Source organism: Dromiciops gliroides, chromosome 3, assembly GCF_019393635.1.
Source record: "Dromiciops gliroides isolate mDroGli1 chromosome 3, mDroGli1.pri, whole genome shotgun sequence".
Taxonomy (NCBI): Eukaryota; Metazoa; Chordata; class Mammalia; order Microbiotheria; family Microbiotheriidae; genus Dromiciops; species Dromiciops gliroides.
This window is the reverse complement of record NC_057863.1, coordinates 416,953,642-416,973,045: the sequence shown is the minus strand read 5'-3', so window position 1 is coordinate 416,973,045 and position 19,404 is coordinate 416,953,642. Positions and strand designations below refer to the sequence as shown.

General features: G+C 36.8%; 1 pseudogene; it reads right to left on the bottom strand.

The window, feature by feature from the left end:
* Positions 1-367: 367 nt before the first annotated feature.
* On the bottom strand, positions 368-715 carry LOC122750580 (annotated as a pseudogene).
* Between the last annotated feature and the right edge of the window lie 18,689 nt (positions 716-19,404).

The following is a 19,404-nucleotide window of genomic DNA, read 5'->3' as shown; positions in this document are numbered from 1 at the left end:
GTGTGGCAACTCACATGGTGTTGAAACATTTGCCAAGTATGAGGGGCCCTAACTTCATATAGTTGGATCTTTTTATTCCCTTAGGTGATCAAGAAGCCAAGAACCTATCAATATGGCCAGAAGACACAAGTAGGCTGCATCAAGGGAGACATAGCTTGAGCTTTAGCCCAATCAAGTCCTTAGTCAAATTAAGTCCTAGAACAGCTTTGTCACTTTTCAGGGAAATAAGCAAAACAAAAACTAGCCTGACTTGCATGGAAGAAGTTAGGATATTGTTTCTTTCTTTCTTTCTTTCTTTTTTTTAAGGTAAACCAGCCATTTTATTTTCCTCTGATTAGTTCAGGAATTTTGATAGGCAGATAGATCTTTACATTGGCTTTGGAGGGGGTCTGGGGACAGCACCAGCAGGTCTGAAGCGGGGTGGGGGTGTCTGATCCTTTCATGCCTCACAATTCCGATTCCTCACTACCTTGCTGTGGATCACGCAGCTCACACAGTAATGCAGTTTCACATACAGTTTGGGGAGCACATAAGAGTAGAAAACACTGGCCTTGGAGATGTCCCTGACGGCCGCAGCTTCCGCGATGTTGCAGATGACGAACTTCTTGATGGCCTTGTCCTTGGGCACGCAGCGGGCACAGTTGGTGCAGCGGATGGGCTGCACGTGGCCGCGGCCCTTCTTGGCGTGCCTGTTGTTCCTCCTCTTCTTGGTCATCTTGTAAGTCAGAAGCTGAAAAAAATCAGGATATTGTTTCAACCATTAAATTATATTATAGAGTCCATTGTGAAAAGATGTTATGTGTCCAGAGATCACTAATTTGGAAGTTCCAGATATTCAAAACATACCAATGTCCCAAGAACTAGCAAAAAACCTCTGGGTAGTCAAAGAAATAGCAAAAAGGGGGAAAATCCAGCCTGAGAAAAGCTAAAAATAGCTTAAATATAAAAACCAATCACAGAAACTCAAAAACAAAGCTACTTATATCTATTTAGCCTTAGAAACAAAAAAACCCTCAATAGATTCTAAGGACATTTCTATATTTTGGGATGGTATCATCATTGATTTTGTTTTGTTTTGTTTGTTTTGTTTTGTGGGACAAAGAGAGCTAAGTGACTTGCCCAGGGTCACACAGCTAGTAAGTCTCAAATGTCTAAGGCCGTATTTGAATTCAGGTCTTCCTGAATCCAGGGCTGGTGCTGTATCCACTGTACCACCTAGCTGCCCCATCATTGATTTTCATAATAATGACTCTAAAAGCCATAAAAGTTGTGAAAGAAAACACAGACCAAAAAAAAAAAATACAGACAAAAAAAAAAGAAAAGAAAAAGAAAGTTTTAAAAAGTATGCTTTAATCTGCATTCAGACTCCATCAGTTCTTTCTCTGGAGATCAATAACATTTTTCATCACAAATCCTTTGGAATTACTGATAATAGCTAAATCATTCACTGCTGATCATTGTACAATATTGCTATTACTGTGTACACTTTTTTCCTGCTTCTGCTCACTTTACTTTGCATCAGTTCATGCAAATCTTTCCAGTTTTTTTTTCTGAGAGCATCCTGTTTGTCATTTCTTATAGTACAATAGTTTTGTACCACAATCTTATACCACAACTTTTTCAACCATTCCCCAATTGATAGGCTTCCCCCCCAGTTTCCAATTCTTTGCCACCACAAAAAGAGCTGCTATAAATATTTTTGTATATATAAGTCCTTTTTCTTTTTTGTTTTTTCTCTCTTTGGGATACAGACCTAGTAGTGGTGTTATTGAATCAAAGGCCATGATTTTATAGCACTTTGGGTATAGTTCCAAATTTTTCTCCAGAATCAGTTCATAACTCTACCAACAATAAATTAGTGTCTTATGTTTACCACATCCCCTCAAAAATTTGTCATTTTCCCTTTCTGTCATATTATCCAATTTGATAGGTGTGGGGGTGGTATCTCAGAATTGTTTTTGCATTTTTCTAATCAATAGTGATTTAGAACATTTTTTATATGTGATTATGGATAGGCTTGATTACTTAGTTTGAAAACTGCCTGTTAATATCCTTTGACCATTTATCAATTGGAAATTACTTATTTTTATAAATTTGAACCAGTTTTCTACGTATTTGAGAAATAATACATTTAACAGAGAAATGTGCTGTAAAATTTTCTTCACAGTTATGATTACTGTATATTTCCCTCCATCCCACCTCACTCCAATTTATCCTGTTCTCTCTCCTTTTAACCCATCCCTTTTTAGAAGTATTTTGCTTCTAACTACCATCTCCTCCAATCTGGTCCTCCCTTTTTTGGAGCACCCCTCCCCCTTCTCATCCTCTTCTCCTTCTACCTTCCTATAGGGTAAGATAATATATTTTTTTTTTAATTTTTGAGGCAATAGGGGTTAAGTGACTTGCCCAGGATTACACAGGTAGTAAGTGTCAAGTGTCTAAGGTCAGATTTGAACTCAGGTCCTCCTGACTTCAGGGACGGTGCTCTATCCACTGTGCCACCTAGCTGACCCTGGGTAAGATAAATTTCTATACCCAACTGAGTGTGCATGTTATTCCTCTTTAAGCCAACTCCAATGATAGTAAGGTTCAAGTGCTCACCTCCTCTACTTCCTTCATCTTCCTCTTCTCTGTGAAAGCCCTTTCTTGACTCTTTTATGTGAGATAATTACCCCATTCTATTTTTTCCTTTCCCCTTCTCCAACCACAGTCCTCTTTTCAGGCCTTACTTTTATGTTTTTAGATGTCATCCCATCATATCTATGTCTACTCCTTCTAACTGCCCTAATAATTATGAAGTTCTTTTGAGTTACAAGTATCATCTTCCCATGTAGGAATGTAAACGGCTTAACTTTACTTAATCCCATATGATTTTCCTTTCCTATTTATCTGTTTGTGCTTCTCTTGAGTCTTATATTTGAAAGTCAAATTTCTGTTCAGCTCTGGTCTTTAATCAGAAGTGCTTGAAAGTCCTCTATTTCAATGCATGTCCATTTTCCCCCTAAGGATTATACTCAGTTTTTCTGGGTAGGTGATTTTTGGTTATAATCCTAGCTCCTTTGCCCTCTTGATATCATATCTAAACCCTTTGATCTGTTAATGTAGAAGCTCCTGAATCTTGTGTTATCCTGATTGTAGTTCCAAGATATTTGAATTGTTTCTTTCTAGCTGCTTGCAATATTTTCTCCTTGACCTGGAAGTAATGGAATTACTACTAGGAGTTTTCATTTTGGTGATCTCCTTTAGGAGGTGATTAGTAGATTCTTTCAATTTCTTTTTTACACTCTAGGTCTAGAATGTCAGGGCAGTTTTTCTTAACAATTTCTTGAAAGATGATGTCTAGACTCTTTTTTTCATCATTCATGGCTTTCAGGTGGTCAAATAATTCTTGAATTATCTCTCTGGGATCTATTTTCTAGATCAGTTGTTTTTCCAATGAGACATTTCACATTTTCTTCTATTTTTTTCATTCTTTTGATTTTTTTTTTTGAGGAGTTCTTTTCTTCAGTGACTTTCTTACATATTTTTTCTATTAGGTCAATTCTGTTTCTTTTGTTGTAATCTTTTCTTTAATGGATTTTTTGTGCCTCTTTTACTATTTGGTTTATTCTGTTTTTAAGATATTATTTTCTTCAATATTTTTGTGTCTCCTTTACCAAGTAGTTGACTCTTTTTTCCGCATGATTTTCTTTCATCACTCATTTATTTTCTCAATTTTTCCTCTACCCCTCTTATTTGATTTTTAAAAATCCTTTTTGAGCTCTTCCAGGCATTCTTTTTGGGCCCAAGGCCAATTTACATTTTCTTTGAGAGTTTTGAATATAGTAGTTTCTGAACTTTGTTGTCTCCTTCAGTTTGTGTATTGATCTTCCCCTATCACTTTAGTAACTTTTTATGATCAGGTTCTTCTTTTGTTGTTTGCTCATTTCCCCAGCCTATTTTTTAGCTCTTATACTTTATATTAAAGTTGGGCTCTATTCCTGGGGTGGAGCGGACCTACTTTTTCAGCTTCAGTTTTTCTGTTGCTCTATCTATTTTCAGAACTAGTTCTGGAGATCTGTAAGCTTTTAGCTCCTTCAAGTTAGTATAATCTAAGAAGGAGAGTATTTACTCACTCTCCTGATCTGTGCTACTGATCTGTGAGTAACAACATATACCTCTTTTCACACCTGATACTGTGACTGGGGTCCCTGCTTCTCTGTGGGGCCAAAAGCTTTGGTGTGCTAGTGTTCTTCTTGCCCTAGGACTGTAACCCTAGACTGTGAAGTGTATTGGCAAATGGTCAATGCAATAGAATCTGGTGTCAGCAAAGGACTTCCTGTAATCTTATTCTGACCAGTTGTCTGACACCTTTACCATTGTGTGTGGACTGAGAGCTCCAGAAATCAGGCACTGATGCCAATTTATTTGTCCCTAAGCCCTGCTGCTGGCTTAATGAGGCATAGTTGCTGCTGGTTGCCTTTCACAGGGGTGCAGAGGTGCATTGCTGCCTTGCTTGGAAATTTCCTGCACTGGATTGTTCCCTATTCTCACTCCATTGAGACATATCTGTCCTGAAGACCTTTTAAGTTGTCTTGAGCTAGAAAATTGTTTCATCTTATCCTTTTATGGATTCTTCTGCTATAGAATTCATTTTGAGGCATTATTTAAAGTTGTTTGGAAGGGAGTTTGAGGGAGCTTAGGTATCTCTTCTATCTTGTCTCCACCTCCAGGTGGCACTTTCTACACAAAGCTCTTTGATTCCTGTATCTGTATAATTCAGCCTTACTCTCTCCTGATTTAATCCCGCCTCACCAACTGCCCAATGAGCATTTTAAATTGGATATTCCCTAGAAATATTTCAGAATTTAAGAATTGGAAAGGACCTCAATGGCCACCTAGTCCAACTTGTGCATGAAAGAAATCCTGCTTTTCTCAAAATTCAAAATATGTAAAACAGAATTTAGTTTTCCATCCCCATCCCCACTCCCAAGTGCTTCCTTCTTCTGAACTTCCTATTACTGTCAAGGGCACCACTGGCCTTCCCATCAACCAGATGGCTCTAGTGTCCTCCTTGGCCCCTTATTCTTACTCACCTCATATATCCAATAAATTGCTATACCTTGTCATTTCTTTTTCCTCAACCTCTTTTACATATATGTCCTTTCCTCTCCACTCATAAGCCACCATCCTAGTTTAGACCAATATCACCTTTCCCCTGGACTACTGCAATGGTTTCTTTTTTAGTTTCTCTACTTTGAGCCTCTTTTCATGCCAATCCACCCTTCACAATAATTCTCTTTTGTTCAGCTTGTGAACCCTATGATGAAATCTCTCTCTCTTTGTGTTTCTGTCTCTGTCTCTCTCCCCTCTATTTTTATTTGCATATGAGTTATGAAACATGTAGATTAGTATGTAATGGTTAATCACTTTATCTTAGAAAAAACCAGTTGCTTCTTTAAAATAAAGTGAACACAGAGCAAACAAACTGTTAGAAACAAAGATTAGGAATGCGGGTTTATCTTTCGCCTGAGAAAGCAAGAAAGTGAAAGTGAAGTGAAGGGCAACAAAGGGAGTGATTCATAGTTCTGTTTTGAGCAGCATGGAAGGCTCTAGCCACCCTGGGTCTGTTCAGCTGTGGCTCCAGCAAATGCCTGGTTACAGCTCCTTTTTTGTCTTGATTTTCAACCTCCTGTTTACATGCTTACAGCAACAATGGTGGTAGTAATGACAGCAGCTTTGCCTGGGACCCCAGCCTGCTTATGCCATCTCTCAGCCTCCCTTTAGTTTCTTTCCCTTGGCTTCTCTTAGGAATGGGAGCCTCCCCAGGGGGTTAAATAGAATAGTGAGGGGGCAGCTAGATGGCGAAATGGATAGAGCACCGGCCCTGAAGTCAGGAGGACCTGAGTTCAAATCCGGCCACAGACACTTAACACTTACTAGCTGTGTGACCCTGGGCAAGTCACTTAACCCCAATTGCCTCACTAAAAAAAAACAAAAACAAAACAAAAATAAATAGAATAGTGAGGAATATCCAACTCAACAGTAGGCACTGACCTCCAATGACTCGTTTCACTTGACTAATGGATTTATTTCTCCCCTCAAATTATACATATATAGGATATAGGTACGTGTGTGTATATATCTATATATGTAGGTACATGTGTATGTGTGTGTGTGTGTACATACATACATACATACATAAATATACCTATATTTGTACATGTTGTCTCCCCTAGCTAGGCTGTAAGTTCTTTGAGGGCAGACATTCATTCTCTTTTGTTTTTGTATCCCTAGCACCAGGGCCTAGAATATAATAGCTGCTTAATAAATGTTTGTTAATTGATTGATTCTTCTTCCAAGGAATAGATGGAAGAATTGAAGGAATTTGAGATACAGAACATACAGGAACAAAACCAGGAATTCTACTGTTAACTAGTTATTTCCCATGCTCAGAAGTTGTAGGATAAATTGTAGCACTCCAAAAAGAGTTCAGACCTTACAAAGAATACATTACAATTAAACCTTTATTTTATATGTAGGCTACTTAAAAATAGTGTAAAGTTATCGTTACTTTCCCTGAAAAACTCTCCTAACTAAATCCTCTTTGGAAATGTGATATATACTTGATCTAGATGAGTAGAAAGTATACTGCACTAGAGGTGGGAGACATTTTCCCTCCTCTAGTTGAGCTTCTAACCAGCTATGTAACCTCATGCAAGTTGCTTATAATCTCTCTGGACCTTCAGTTTCTCCATCTGTGAAATGATGGATTTGGAGGAAGTGATCCTCAAAATCCCTTCCAGATCTAAGATTTTATGAATTAGGCAATTGAGATCTGAAGGTAGATTTAGCCTATTGAAGAGAGAAGCCTTTTTGTTCTCTGAAATACCTGAAAACTTCTATCAGGACCAGATAGAACCTATAATTATGTGTGTGTGTGTGTGTGTGTGTATGTGTGTGTATACACACATGTTTAAAGTTACAGATATGTAATTTTCTCTCATCTCCTCTAAGTAGAATAGATCAAGATGGCCAAGGGTGTTTTTACTTTCGCAATCCCTTGGGAACTTTGTCAAGACTGAGTGAATGATTTAGAAACTGATTGCTGACTTTCACAAGAGATTGCAGAAGTTGTGAAATCTAAGGACCTCCCCACAATTCTCCAAAAGAAAGAAAAATGGAGAGCAGGATTAGGAGGAGTGCTAACTAAACAAAGTGGCTCAATTTCTCTGAATTTAAGGGAAATTCTGGAGAGGACAGACCTCAACTGTGCCTTTCCTTGCCTGGATCTGTGAAAGCTTGAAAGGAAAATGATCTACTCCACATGCAGACCCTCTCTCTTCCTCATCTTAACTCTTGGAATACAGACAATAAACATGGGACAAATTCTGTCCTATCCTGCAGTGTCCTGGGAAGGCATGAGTGACAAGGCAGAGTACCCAGTATCCAAACTGAAGAAAAGAAGGCAAAAAAAAGTTCAAAATGGATTGAGTTGAGAGATTGAAGAAGGCTTCCTTTTCTTTATTATTTGCATAGCATTTGATGTTGGGTGGGAGTTCCGAAGGTAGAGGTGAGGAAAGTGCTGTGTGGCTATGTGGGGGTAGCATCCATTGTATGGAAATTGCAAGGCTATGAACCTCTTCCTTAGACACTAAGTCCTTGACACATAGGTCTCTGGCCTTTGGCCCCCCCGACTTCTCACAGTAGAACATTCCACAGAACAGAAAATTAACTACTGAGACCTAATGGCTGGATTCTGCTCTGCAGTCCCAAATTCTGGTAATAGGTGAATCTCGAAGCATTTAGACAAGGCTTTCATTGATAAAGGACAAACCTCAAGAATATTCACAAGTGGGACTGTTAGCATGTTCCCTCAAGTTGTTAGTATAAAGCGGTCTTGAATACTCTTAAAATTCACCTACAAACAGCCTCAAATTTTAAAAATAAACATGAATTTGTTCTGTGTCCACATTTTTTTGTAGCTGGCCTTTATTTCTTCACATAACTTTGAACTATTATTTTAATCTTGATTACTGTAAAGCACATAGGTGTGTCTGAATTCATTCCAGGTTGATACAACAGAATTATTACATGCTACTATGTGCCAGACAATGCTAGGTACTTGGGGCACAATACTCTCTTTCTCTCTCTCTCTCTCTCTCTCTCTCTCTCTCTCTCTCTCTCTCTCTCTCTTCTTCTCTCGTTGTTGTTTGGTTGTTTGGTAGTGTCTGACTCTTCATGATCCTGTGGACCATACTGTCCATGAGGTTTTCTTGGCAAGGATACTGGAATGGTTTGCCATTTCCTTCTCCAGTGGATTAAGCCAAACAGAGGTTAAGTGACTGTGCCCAGGAACACACAGCTAATGTCTGAGACCACATTTGAACTTGTCTTCCTGACTCCAGGCCTATTGTTTTATCCACTGAGCCACCTTTAGGTGAAGGGGAGAACACTAACAACTAGGGAAGGGTTTGTCACAGAAGATGCCTTCTACAGGGAAGAGATACAAGGTTGAACCTTGAAGCTACAAATTTCAAGAGGCCAAGACTGGAAAAGGAGGCCTATTGAGGTGTGTATAACAACTTGGGAAAAGCATCAAGATAGGAGCTAGAACATCTTGTACAGAAAATAACAGATTGACTAGTATAGTAGAGTATTTGAACTTGGAGTCAAAAGACCTGCCTCAAACATTTACTACCTGATGATCCTAGGCAAAGCCCTTCACATCTCTTAAGCTTAACCTCCCAGTAGGTTTTTTTTGTTGTTGTTGTGTTGTTTTTGGTTTTTTTAGTGAGGCAATTGGAGGTTACGTGACTTGCCCAGGGTCACACAGCTAGTAAATGTTAAGTGTGCTGAGGCCAGATTTGAACTCAGGTCCTCCTGAACTTCAGGGCCGGTGGCTCTATCCACTGCGGCCACCCTAAGCCACCCCTCCCCACTAGTTGTGTCAGTAAGCATTTATCATTAACTAATATGGTATATCAGTGCGTGTACTCCTAATTTCTCATGGTCTCAGACCTACATTGTCCTAAGAGGAAGATTCATACCAAGTGAGACCATCAGAGGCTAAAAAGGGGGGCAAGAGAGAGGGATGGCCAGAGAGTAAGGCCCTGGTGTGGCCAAGGTTTTTATCCCCTTTAGAATAGCAGGTGGGTACCAATTAATAAAATAGAGATTAGGAACAGCAAGCTACCTCCTATGGATGTTTTGCGAATCAAATGAAATAACTTATGTAAAGCACCTTGCAAATCTAAAAGCCTACATAGATGCCAGATAGTGATGTTGACTAGAGATGTGAAAAGGAGAATGTGAAAATAAGTTTGGAATAGAGGTCAGGAGCCAGATTGTGAAAAGCTTTAAATGTTGATTAGCATTTTATCCTAGAAGCCTCTAGTGCTTCTTGAGCTGGAGACTGATTTGGTTATAACTATGCTTTAAGGATACAAATTTGCCATCATGTAGAGGATGAAATGGAAAAATGTGGGCTAGGTCCTAAGACAACAGAGAATTAATTCATTAGTCTTGAAGGAAAATCCAATAAACCCCACAAATATTTATAAAAGCAATTTTGTGTAATAGCAAAGAATTAGAAACTAAATAATTCTCAATGATAGGAGAATGGCAAAATAAGTTGTAGCACATTAATCTTGTAAAATTTTAAAAAATATATTTTATTTTCCCCAATTACAAGTAAAAAAACATTCTTTTTTTTTTTTTGAAATTTTGAGTTCAATTTCTCCCTCTATCCTTCCTTATTTCCCTCCTGAAATGGTAAGCAATTTGATATAGTTTATACATGCACGACTATGCAAAACATATTTCTATATTAACCATGTTGTGAAAAAAACCAGACAAAAACAATTTTAAAAAATAAAGTAAAAAAACATTATATTTTGATCTACATTAAGTCTCCATCATTTTTTTCTCTGGAGATAGCATTTTTAATTATGAATCCTTTGAACTTGTCTTGGATCATTGAATTGCTGAGAATAGCAAATCACTCATAGTTGATGATCATATAGTCTTTCTGTTACTGTGTCAATGTTCTCCTGTTTCTGCTCTTTCACTTTGCATCAGTTCATTTAAGTCTTTTCAGGTTTTTCTGAGAGTATTCCCCCTCATCATTTCTTATAGCATAGTAATATTCCATTACAATCACATACAACAACTTGTTCAGCCATTCCCCAGTTGATGGGTATCACCTCAGTTTCCAATTTTTTGACACCACAAAAAGAGCTACTATAAATATTTTTTTTACATATAGGTCCTTTTCCCTTCTTTTGTATCTCTTTGGGATACAGATCTGGTGGTGGTGTTGCTGGATCAAAGAGTATATGCATAGTTTTATATCCCTTTGGGTGTAGTCCCAATTGTTCTCTAGAATGGTTAGATCAGTTCACAACTCCACCAATAGTGCATTACTGTCCCAATTTTACACACCCCCTCCACATTTGCTCTTTTCCTTTCTGTCATAATAACCAATATGATAGGTAGGAGGTGGCACTTCAGAGTTGTTTTAATTGCATTTCTCTAATCAATCATTTAGAGCATTTTTTCATGTGACTATAATTAGCTTTGATTCTTCATCTGAAACTGTGTATTAATATCCTTTGACCATTTGTCAATTGGGAATTATTTGTATTCTTATAAATTTGGCTCAAGTTTTCTACATATTTGAGAAATTGAGGCCTTTATCAGACACGCTTGCTATAAAACATTTTCCCCTAGCCTTCTGCTTTCCTTCTAATCTTGGTTGCATTCGTTTTGTTTATGCAAAACCTTTTTAAACTTAACATAATAAAAATTATCCACTTTACATTCTGTAATGCTCTCTATCTCTTGTTTGGTCATAAATTCTTCCCTTGTTCATATATCTGACAGGTAGATTATTCCATACTGTGTTTTTTAAAAATTAAACTAAACCGTTTTTTAAATGGAAGAGATCACACCAAGTGAGACCATCCAGAGCTAAAAAGGGAGGCAAGAGAGAGTGAGGCCAGAGAGTAAGGCCCTGGTGTGGCCAAGGGTTTTTATCCCCTTTAGATAGAGGTGGGTCATTATACATTGATCAAAGCCAATTGGTTAGCATAGTTCAGTTCCATTGATTCTAAATCAAAATGAACTCTACAGATAATATCAGAGAAAGAGTATGCAAAAGACTCTCACTGAAGGGCAAAGTCCAGTATCTAGGTGTGGTTCTTCACTGAGCTAGACAAAAGAGTCTATTGCCATTTCTTTTGTTCCCTTGGTCTCAACCCAGGCTAGAGCAGAACTTTCTGGAGGGGGGAAGGAGGGAGGGGAGAAGGAAAGGACTAAAACTGAAACTGAAAATTTCTGGGTCCCCCCCTAGAAATCCATTATTAATAATTATTTCTCACAATACTCCCCTAATCTGCTTAGGGCATCACTTTTTATGTCTAAATCATGAACTCATTTTGGCCTTATCTTGGTATAGGTGTAAGATGTTGGTCTATACCTAGTTTTTGCCATACTGTTTTCCAGTTTTCCCCAGAAGTTTTTGTCAAATAGTGATTTCTTGTCAAAAAGCCTGCATCTATGGGTTTATCAAACACTGGATTATTATGGTTATTTACTACTATGCATTGTGTATGTAATCTATTCCATCAATCCACCACTCTATTCCTTAGCCAGTACCAGATTATTTTGATGATTGCTACTTTAGAATACAGTTTGAGATCTGGTATAGGTAGGCCACCTTCCTTAACATTTAAAAATTATTCCTTTGATATTCTTGACCTTATGTTCTTTCAGATGATTTTGTTATTTCTTTTTTCTAATCTATAAAATAGTTCTTTGGTAATTTGATTGGTATGGCACTGAATAAGTAATTAATTTAGGCAGAATTGTGGCATAATATTACTAAACACAATGAATATAAGGAATATAGAAGAATGGGAAGATTTATATGAATGTTTGCAAATGAAGTAAGCACAAAAAAATATACATAATAACTCCTACATTGTAGATGGAAAGAACAACAAAGCATTGAAAGTGAATGCTGAGTCATGTGACAACAAGATGGAAGACTAGATATTTTATCTGATTCTCACAACATTTTCAAACCTTTACAAAACAGGAATTTTTGGAGATAGTTCGATTTAAGTTGCTCCACAATCTAGGACATTAAAAACTCAAACAAAGTAACTTCTCCAGTGGAGAAGACCAATATCATGAACCTCTATGTCCTTCTCACACAGCAGCCCTCTCCCCATTGCCCATCACAAATCCTGGCAGGAAAGCTACACAAATCAACCCACACAATTAAAACAGATCTTAGTTCCATACCCCTCCCTTCCCCCACACCCCTATAGCTCTAAACTGTGGAAATTTGCTTAGGCTTTCAATAGCATATGGTAGCTCTCTGTGACACCTAGAGCTCCAGAAGAATGGAGGGAACAGGGAAGGAGGACAGTCCTATTCTTGCAATAGAATTCAGCTCTGCACCCTAATTCCCTCTCCTGATGCCTCAGAGATTCAAATTCCAAATGTAGAAAATTGCTCATGTGCGGCAGTGCTTTGTGTCAATGAGCAAGAGAACTGAGAAACAGAGGAAACAGGGAAGGCATGGTGAGTGGGTGGGTAGGGTTTGTGTGGTACTTCACCAAGCTGGAGAAAAAGTACCCAAAATCAATAAGAGGCCAGTTCTGTCCCCCCAGAAGTTCATTTGGAGCAGAGATTGAACTATGAATTGTCCAGTGAAGGAGAAGGTTGAGACTCTTTGAAAACCCAATCTCCAGGGAGAACACCATCAAAGAGTCAGAAAGTTGGCAATAGGGGGAAAATAAAGTGAGGTGGGGGAGGCTGAATTACAAATTCTTTCACAAGGACAAAAATTTAAAGACCTTGAGCATTAGCAGAGAAGATATTCATAACAGAAGAAAAATATTACCTCTAGATGAGATAAGACTTTAAACATCTATAACAAGTATTGTTTTCAGTAAATCAATAAACAATTGTTGAGTATCTACTATGGGCAGGCATTTTGCTAAGTACTAGGCAAGACAAAGGGAGTGAATTAATACCTGATGAAGCAGAGGACCCTGTAGATTTCCAAAGAGTATGCAACCACAGCAGTATATTCCTGAATGATTTAAAGGAGAATAAGAATTGTGAAAGCAGAATTTATGGCTTGCATAATAAAGTAACTAGATAATAGAACAATTTGAATTCCATGGCGGCATGTCACCAAAGAAACAAAATAAAGAATAACTAATTGGGAATGTAAATACATAGAAATGAAGGACAATCTGGAAGAGAAGAAAAAAGTAACCTTAAAATAAAGCATAATCTCCATATAAGTAAAACATACTGATCCTGAAGATAGAATGCATAGAGAAAATGTAATAATTATAAAAGATCTCAGAAGAACACAAGTAAAAAAATCTGAACACCAGAATGCAATAAATAAGAAAATTGCCTAGAACTTCTGGACACATAAAACAAAGTGCCAATAGAAAGAATCCAAAGATTATCTCCAGAAATAAAGCAAACCACGTCAACCAAGGCTGTGCTATAAACTCCAAGACACTTAATGGTTTAATTTAATAATTCCACTGACAAATAACATATTCTATAAGCAATACAGAGAAAGTCCTTCAGATATAAAGAAAGGGAAATTTGAATAACTCAAGACTATTCTGTACCCACCAGAATGTGTTCCAAAGGGCTTAAGTTCCAAAGGAACCTATGGTAGAGCCCAAAGTAATCTACTCTGCAAATCTGAGCATAAACTATAATGAAAAAAGATAGATGTCAATGAAAAAAAGAAGCTCTCAAAATATTCCTGGAAGTGAACTAGACTTGACGAAATTATTTATTGCTCAATACCCCAGATACAGAAATATAAGAAAGGTAAACAAATCCTGAAACCAAGGACAACAACAAATAACAAAATAACAACTGAGAGACCATTTGAAGATTTATTTCTAAATATATATGAGGAGACAAGCCGAAGTTATATAAAGATAATAATGAAGGAACAGTCCTGGAACCTTGAGATGAAGTCTTACAGGTGAATGAATCATTTTCATGGGACTAAGTTACAAATGAGAGGGCATATAAGAAGGAGGAAAGGAAGAAGTTAGAGGGGAATATATGTACTTTACCCAAATCAAAGGCTTTAAAATGAAGGAAAAAAAATAACTCCAGGAAGAGGGCCTATAAGAGAATGGGTGAGGAAGCCAAAGGGCAGGATTGCAAAAGGGAGAAAGAAGAGGGAAATCTTGTTTCAGTGGTGGGAGAGTGTATCTCCAATGAATGTACCTTTGGGAGAAGAGACATTCTATAAAGGAATATGGGAAGTTTGCAATAGTATTATAGGAATTTGGCACTTAGAGCAATTATTCTGCCACAGAAAAGGGAAACCAGAGCTTTGGGGAAAACCGACACTCAGAAGAGTGGGAGGGCATGGATTGAAGGAAACAGATTTCTAGGCAAATTGGGGGGTCAATGACTGAGGGCAGGGCAAAGCATCAATAATGAACTGTGCAAATAGGGGCATAGGAAAATATCTTCCATAGGGCAATATGCTCTTTATCACCTTAAGGAATTGGTATTCCAGAGTGATGCACAACAGATTTAAAAGGGAGCCAAGGGGCAAGATTTACAAGGTAAAAAACAGAAACTGTTTTAGAAGAGGAAAGTTAAAATAGACACCTCAAAAGTTTTAATTCCATGTGCAATACAGAGAATAAAGAAGGACTAAATAAGCATAAGGGCCATGAATTAAAGAATAAAAAAACCTAGAATATACAGAAAGGGAAGGTGAATAATAAAGAGAATAGAGAAAAAATCCTTTTTTAGAAAAAAAAGGTGCAGAAAATTTAAAAATAGTCAAAAGAAGTTGAATGAGCAGAAAGGGGGATTCTATTTAACTACTTAACTGAGATAGAAAAAAGAAAGACTGGAAAAATTAAATTACTAGAATCAAAGCAAGGAAGGAAAAAACAAAACTCCATAAATAAAGAAAGGGATAACAAAGTGTAGGGTGAGAGAAAGCCAATAAAATAAGGTTGCCTTAAAATAGATTAAGTTATAATAACTGAAGAGAAATAGTACTATGTTCATAAAAGGGGTTGGGGTGAATCTTAATTTAAAAAAAAATCAGATACAAATGGAGAAAATATAAATCTCATTTTCATACATTAAATGTGAATGGATTAAGCCATCCATGAAACTGAACAAAAAAAGTGACTAGATAAAAAACCAAAATGTCATACTCAGAGGTTATAAGAATACATTTAAAAAACAAAGACATAAGCATAATAAAAATGAAGGTCAAGTGAATCAAAAGAAGCAAGAAGTTGAGATCATCATCAGACAAAGCATGAAAACAAATAAGCAGGGAAACTTTATGCTGACAGGAACCAAACCAATTCATTATTAAACATATCTGTTACGAGTGCCTTAGCACCCAAAATGATGTAGGAAACATTAACTGAACTACAAGACAAAGACAGAAACACATTAGTGAAGGAGATTTCAATGTCTAATCTCTCAAATTTGGATAAGTCTAACAGAAAGATAAATAAAAGGAAAAATATAAAACTGAACAAATTGCTGGAGAAACCAGAGCTAAAAATTTGCATCTTCTAAATGGGACTACAAAAGAATTTATATATTTCTCAGCACCACATGGAACATTTATAAAACTAACTATATCTAAGACAGAAAGATTACAAATACAAAAAGGCAGAAAGAGAGATATAGATCCAAAAGGAGACCTAACAATTAAAATCCTAAATGATGAGTATGCCAGAGAAAAAAATCATATGAATAACTAATAATAACGATGAAATACATACAAATTTCTGAAGGCAGCTGTACTCAGAAAAAATATGATCTCCCTACAAACACACAATAAAACATTTAAAAAGAGAATTAATGAACTGAACATGCATTTTTAAGCATTAGAAAGCCAAGAAATCATCAAACCTAATATAGGCACAAAAGAGAAGGCACTAAAAATTAGAGGAGAAGTAAAAAAAAATGGAACCTAAACTATAGAAATGAGAAATAAAACTAAAATCTGACTCTTTGAAAAGACTAATAAAGTTGATAAACCTTTAGGTAATCTGATTAAAAATATGAGGGCAGAAAACCAAAGCAACAAAATAGAAAGGATCAAAGAGAAAATCACAAGACCAATATATTTACAAGAAAATTCTATCAAACTTTTAAGGAATATGTAATGCTCATACTATACAAATTATTGTCACAAATTGAGAAAGAAATAAAACCTACCAAAATCCCTTTTATTCAATATAGTCCTAACACCTAAACAACAGAAAGATAAAAACACAGGAGAGCTATAGATAAGCAGCATTAATAAATATCAATTTAAACATTTTAAATAAAATCCTGTTATATAGACTGTAGCAAATTACCCGAGGAATCTTCATTATGCAACAAATAAGGGATACAAGGAAGTTTTACATTAGAAAAATAATCAACATAATTAATCATATTAAAACCAAAAAACATCCAAACCACATACTTATCTCAATTAGATGCAGAAAAAGCATTTGACAAGGTATAACACTTATTTATACCAAAACTCTGACAGAGTATAAGCATAGATCTATCTTTTTTTTCACTTTATTTCATTTTTTTCTTTTGAGTTTTCTTATATAAAAGGACTAATATGGTAATGTTTTACACAATTGCATGTGTACAACCTATATCCAATTGCCTACCACCTCAAAGAGGGAAGAGGAAAGAGAGGGAAAGAGGGGTGGAACTTGGAACTCAAAACTTTAAATAAAGATGTTTATTATCAAAAAAAGAAGAAAAAATGCTCCCAAGTCATTGGATAAAAAAGATAGGCAAATTAAAGCAACTCTGAATCCTTCACACCCTTAATAGTGGAAAAGGTGAAAAAGTTGGAAATGACAGTTGTGGAGAAGCTGTAGAAGGAAAGGCAAATGAGAGCACTATTGATGGAACTGGGAAGTGGTCCCAATCATTCTGGACAACAATTTGGAATTGTGTCCCATAGTTCACTAAACTGTGCATACTCTAATTCTAGACCATTCAGCACAATGGCTATTCCAGTTCTTTTCTTCCCTTCTTTTTTCATCTTTTTAAAAATTAATTTTAAATGTATTTTATTATTTTCTAGTTACATGTAGAGGTAGTTTTCAACATTTGTTTTTATAAGATTTCTAGTTTCAAATTTTTCTCCCTCCTTCCTCCCCAAGACAGCAATCTCATATAGGCTATATACGTATAAATCACATCAAACAAATTTCTGCATTAGTCATGCTGTGAAAGAAGAATCAGAGCAAAGGGAAAAACCTTAAAAAGGAAAACAAAAAAAACCCGTAGAAATAGTATGGTTCAGATCTGCATCTAGATTCCCACAGTTCTTTTTTTTTTTTTTTCTGGATTTGGAGAACATATTCCATCATGAGTCCCTTTGGAACTATCTTAGACAGTTCCTTTGCCCTCTGGAATATCATATTCCATGCCTCTTGATCCTTTAATGTAGAAGCTGACTAGATCTAGTGTGTTATCCTGACTGTGGCCTGACAGTATTTGAATTCCTTATGTCTAGCTGCTTGTAATATTTTCTCCCTTGACCTGGGATCCTCTGGAATTTGGCTATAATATTCCTGAGGTTTCCTTTTGGGATCTTTATTGCTGAGAAGAGTCAAGTCTATTACAGTGATCAACACACAATGTTGTTGATACATCAGTTCATGTAAGTCCCTTCTAGGTTTCTCTGAAATCTGCCTGCTCAGTGTTTCTCCACATTGCTATTTGTTTTTTTGGTTGGTTTTTTTTTTTTTGGTGAGGCAATTGGGGTTAAGTAACTTGCCCAAGGTCACACAGCTAGTAAGTATTAAGTGTTTTAAGGGCCGGATTTGAACTCAGGTACTCCTGAATCCAGGGACGGTGCTTTATCTACTGTGCTACCTAGCTGCCTCTTTCACATTGATTTTTAAAAACTTCATGTTCTAAATTTTCTTCCTCCCTCCCTCCTCACCCCTCCTATGGAATAATGCAATTCAATATAAGACCTACATGTGTAGTTATGCCAAACATCTTCACATTAGTCAAGTTGTGAAAGAAAATAGACAAATAACTTTAGAAAGAGGAACTAAGAAATAAAATTATACTTCAATCTATATTCAAATACATCAATTCTTCCTCTGTTGATTATTTGTCTTTTTTATAATTCCTTGTGTAGCATCCTGCTCATCAATTCTTTCACAGTTACTATTGCTAACTGTATTACCCTCCATCCAATTCCCTCCCCTTGATATTTACTCTATTTCTATCTTCTTTCACCCTATCCCCTCTTGAAAGTGTTTTGCTTTTTACTGCTCTCTCTCCCAGTCTGTCCTCCCTTCTTTCACCTCCTCCCCCATTTCCCCATTACCCTCCAACTTGCCCTCAGGGCAAAATATATTACTATACCCACTTGAGTGTTTATGTATTTCTCATTGAGCCAATTCTGATGAGATTAAGGTTCACTTCACTCCCCTGCTCCTTCCCCACTTTATCCTCTACTTCATAAGCTTTTTCTTGTTTTTTCTTTTTAATGTGAGCTACTTTACACCCTTCCACCATGTCCCTTTCCCTTTCTTCCAGTACTTTCCTCTTACTCTTTAACTTTATTTTAAAGATTCATCATGGGGGGCAGCTAGGGGGCACAGTGGATTAGAGCAACTGGCCCTGGATTCAGGAGGACCTGAGTTCAATCTGGCCTCAGACACTTGACACTTACTGGCTGTGTGACCCTGGACAAGTCACTTAGCCCAATTGCCTCACCAAAAAAACCCAAAAAAACGTCATCATGGGTCAGCTAGGTGACAAAGTGGACAAAGCACCAGCCCTAGCTAGACCCAGGAGGCTCTAAGCCAAATTCAGCTCAGACATAAGCCATCCCACCCTGCCTGCCCCAGAAAAAACAAGGATAAATGCTTTACAGATATCTTCCCTTTATAATTCATTTTACACCTGTGCCCTCTGTCTAAGTATGATCCTTTCAGCTTCCCTAATACTGAGAAAGTTCTTATGACTTGGAAGTATTATCTTCTTATGTTAAGAATGTAAACAGTTTATCCTTTTAAAGTCCCTCATGATTTCTTTTCTGTTTACCTGTTTATGCTTCTCTGGGGTCTTGTATTTGAAAGTCAAATTTTCTTTTCAGTTCAGGGTCTTTTCATCACAAATGCCTGAAAGTTCTCTTTTTCATTGAAGTCCTATTTTCCCCCCTGAAAGATTATGTTCAGTTTTGCTGGGTAGATGATTTTATGTTGTAGTCCCAGTTCCTTTGCCCCTCTGGAATATCATATTCCATGCCCTCTGGTCTTTAATGTAGAAGCTGTTAGATCTTGTGTTATCCTGACTGTGGCCTGACAATATTTAAATATTTCTAGCTGCTTGTAATATTTT